We start from the raw sequence: 4601 nt of genomic DNA on the forward strand, positions 1-4601 counted from the left end.
GTCTCATTGGCAGGAGCTCACGCGACCACCCTAGAATGGGTCAAGGTCCGCACGGCGACGGCTCAAGACCTGAGGAAAGCTGTTTCCGACCTGGAACGATTCACTGGTGAGACAGGGGAATTAAATCATTTCCTTAAAGGAGGAGACAGATTAATAGTTCGAATTATCGTGAAGACAAACGAAAGTATACTAGATAGCGATGACGCCGAAGCATTGAGGGCAGCGGTCGTCTGTAGGGTGAAATGCAGCATTCTTAATCAGATCCAGGCAGACGAGGAGACACCCTGGATCGTAGTCAAAGAGAGGCTGAAGAAAGCATTCGGAGGAGGGCGATGGGCCCCAGAAGAAGACATGTTCATGATGTTTAGGGAAACGAAGAGACCTAAGCAGTCGAGTGGACTGTATGCTACTAGTGGCAGAGCTACTAGCGAGGTACAACCGTATCGCTGACAAGTTAAGTGAAATGATGGCGGCAGACCAAGTAGAGGGCCGGATGCAGTTTCTATCGGGCATACTTAAGGTCCAGTTAGCAAAAGAACTGGGAAAAAGGAAGGGCCTGCCGAGGGAGCGATCCTTTGTTGAGTGTGCGCAAGAATTGATGGACTCATGTGCCCGAGAGGAGGAAGCCCGAATGGAAGTGGAAGAGCCGGGATGGATGCGGGTGGAGTACAATCGGCCGAGGACCATTCAAAATTTTGGGAGAAGGCGGGAAAATAGAGATAGCGGAAGAGACAGGGCGAGGAACCAGGAGAATAGATGGAAACAGGGGAAACACAGGAGCAACGGAAGAAGAGAAGACCGAAAATGCCACGGTTGCGGCAAGATCGGACACCTGGTGGCGCAGTGGCCATGCACTAGGTGCTTTGAATGCGGTAACGAAGGACATATCGCGAAACAATGCCCTTATATATACAAGAGGAGAGAAGCGAACCTCGGCGAGCCCATGGAGGTGAATGCCCAAAGAGTAAGGAGGAACAGGGTGCTAATATCGGGAGGATCAACCACGGGGTCGCCAGGAACTTCCGAGGCATCAGAGTCTGAATTGGAGGAAGGGCATAATAGACGGGAGGACACAAGGAGAGATCCCAGACAGGTATGGAGGCGGGCGTCTGAGAGGAGGAGAAGCCAGGACGACAGTTGAGGAGAGTATCAGCGGAGAGGCGGCCGCATATTAGTGAACTACAGCATCAAAGGGAAGCAGCGCCTATCATCAGCGTGGGGGGAGTGAGATGTCTCATCGATGGTAGGAGCTCTAACACCATCCTGGGCCAGGAGGCGTTGAGAAGATGGAGTGGCCAAGAGGAGACCCCCCAGGTACAGGTATTAATCACCTTGGGTGGACCCTGTAGCGTTTTGGGAGAGACGAGGATGGGGTTAAGTAGATGGGGGGTAGGAGGACATCTTACTGTTCATGTAATAAAAAAATGCCGAGATACTATGAAGTAATTTTAGGGTGTGACCTACTGGGAAAGGCGGGAGCGCATATTAAGAACAAAGCTGGGCGCTGGAATGTAAAAATAGGGAAAAAGGAATTCGAATGTCAGGGCCTAGAAAGGGATAAGAGCATGAGGGTGGGAGCGATTAACAGGGAAGAGAATTGGAGAAATAGGTTTATGCACGAATATTCGGACATTTTTTTAAAGGAAGGAGATGTGCTGGGCGCAACGGGAGAGACAGTGCACGAAATACCTTTAAAGCAAGAGAAAATAACGTATGTGAAGGAACGGCGGTATCCACAGGCGTTAAGGGAACATATAAGGGAAGAGATGGCAAATTTGAAACAACAGGGCATAATTGTTAACAGTAGGTCACCCTATAATAGTCCCTTGTGGGCGGTCAAGAAAAAAGCAACACCGGGAGATAGTAAGGAAAAATATCGCGTTGTGATTGACTACCGGAAGTTGAACGAGAACACGGTAGACGAAAGGTACCCCATTCCACGCTTAGAGGACATATTGGATAGACTTGGGGGATCAACCATCTTCAGCACCCTCGACCTCAAAGCTGGGTACCATCAGATTAAAATGCATCCGAAGGACCAGGCGAAGACGGCATTTTCATTCGTACGAGGTCACTACGAATTTACTAGGATGCCTTTTGGACTAAAGAATGCCCCGATCACGTATCAACGGTTAATGGATGAGTTCCACCGTGGCATAGACGAAGCCATGTGCCAGGTATACATGGACGACCTAATCGTCTTCAGTAAAAATGAGCGCGATCATAAAGACCATTTGAGAACGGTATTTCAAAGGATTAGGCAATTCGGCCTCAAGCTATCCGAGGAGAAGTCGTTGTTAGGACGGGAACTAATTAGTTTTCTGGGACGCGAGTATGGGGGTTAAACCGGACGCGGGAAAAGTAGAGGCACTCCAGAATACAGCGGTACCCAGTGATGTGAAAGGTATTAGGTGGTTATTAGGGGCTCTTAATTACTATAGAAGATTCTTACCTGAAATGGCCGAACATATGGTCCCCCTAAATAATCTTTTGAAGAAAGGCAGTAGGGTAGTGGTGACACCGGCCATGGAGAGTAATATGAAAGAAAATGCATTATGAGACTACAGCAGGAACCTGTGCTAGCATTCCCGGATTTTAACAAGTCCTTCACAACCACAACCGATGCCAGCGAATACGCATTAGGAGCAGTGCTGTCCCAGGACAGCGAGAGAGGAGAACGCCCGGTGGCGTATGGAAGCAGGAGGCTAACAGACGCGGAATCGCGATACAGTGCTCTCGAACGGGAATTGTTAGGAATCGTCTGGGCGGTAGAACACTTCAGACCCTACGTTTTCGGGAGGAGGTTTAATGTCCACACGGACCACCGGCCCCTCCAGTGGGTGGGAAAACTAAAAGAATCGTCGGCGCGTGTTACCCGTTGGAAAGAGCTCCTTAGCCAATTTAACATGGAAATCATGTATAAACCGGGTAAGGAGAATGTAGTGGCAGAATGGCTCTCTCGTGCTATTGTTATTAACGCTGTAGATGAAAAACAAGGGGAAACGGCAGGGGACGTGAGGCAATTCCTGCGGGGATGGACGCCAGGGGAAGGAGAGCCTTCTAATACGCAGACACAAGCAGAGGAAGATCAGACATCGGGAGACGAAAGCTCTACCGGGGGAAGGCCATCTGAAATGGAAGAAGTAGAAGAAATCGTCAACGACAAGAAACACCAGATCGTGTGGAAAACGAGGACCTCCGGAATGATGAAAGTCGAGTACTCTAGATACGGAAAGAGCTCCATTAATACCATATGGTCGGAACCCGGGGTACGCGAGGATCAGATATGCCGCGCACTTAACGATGCGTCGAAACCTGGTAAAACATTTTACCTATACGTGGGCAATTCCGTCATCCGGGACAAAATCAAGAGACTTTGGAGACAGGAACTGATAGGGGTAGACAGAACTTTCATAAGATGTACAATGATGGTGGAAACTCTGCGAGATGAGGAGCGACAAAAAGAGGTCACTCTCGCGTACCATCAAGGGAAGACGAACCACCGCGGGTTTAGTGAAACGATACAGGCACTCAAGCGACGCTACTTCTGGTGGGGAATGAAGAAGACAGTACAAGAGGTCATAGGCGGATGTAACGTATGCCTTGGTACGAAATATGACCGCCATCCTCCTAAAGCAGTGCAGGAAGAGACGCCTACAGCTCATAGACCACTGTGTGACATACAGGTCGACTCCTTCACCTGGAAAGGGTATAGGTGGGTGACAGCCATCGACCTCTTCAGTAAGGTTGCTATGGCGCATCAGGTGCGAGATAAGTCAGCCGGGGCAGTACTGACAGCGTTGAGGATATGGTTTCGATTTTATGGAGTCCCGGACCGAATATCGTTCGACGGGGGGCGGGAATTCGACAATGTCGCGATAAGGGAAGAAATGAAGACCCTAGGTGTGGAATGGCACATCAACACTCCCGGTCACCCAAAGAGTCGAGGGGGCGTGGAAAGGCTGCATAGCACTTTGAGCGACCATTTGAGGGTTTATCACGTGGATAAAGTTTTAGAACCGGATGAGGCGATGATTCGAGCGGTGGCCGCGTATAACCACTCAATTCATTCAACCACGGGGTTCTCGCCATTCGAAGTCCTCTTCGGCCTCGAAGGGCGAAGGAGAAACTTCACGGACACAGCAGATGCGGAGGGTGAGGTTATTAGTCATGGGATGGTTATGCGCAGATTATGGGATAAAGACGTGATGGGGGATGTAAAAATTGGAACGATTGTGTATCGGAGATTGGGGTCTAACCGGGGGAAAGAATCCCTACGTTATGAGGGTCCATTCCGGGTGGTTACAATCAGAGAACACAATGTGGTTACTATCGAAAGCCTACAGGAACCGAAGAAGAAGCGGACAGTTCATGTTGAACAGCTAAGGTTCCCCGCGATAGCAACTTTGTAGACACCTGGGATGCCTCCTCGACAAAACCAAATCATAAGTTTTTATTTTTGTTATGGTTGTATACATTTCATTTATTTGTTTTATCTCAACAGGATGTATAGGGTGTTTTTTTAAGCCCGATAGAACTTGAAATTGTAAAAAATAACACAAAAAATTAAATTGTAATCAAAATTTTTTTTTTATTCGAAA

The sequence above is a fragment of the Halyomorpha halys genome, unplaced genomic scaffold, assembly GCF_000696795.3.
Source record: "Halyomorpha halys isolate HHAL.00 unplaced genomic scaffold, Hhal_1.1 Scaffold66.1, whole genome shotgun sequence".
NCBI lineage: Eukaryota > Metazoa > Arthropoda > Insecta > Hemiptera > Pentatomidae > Halyomorpha > Halyomorpha halys.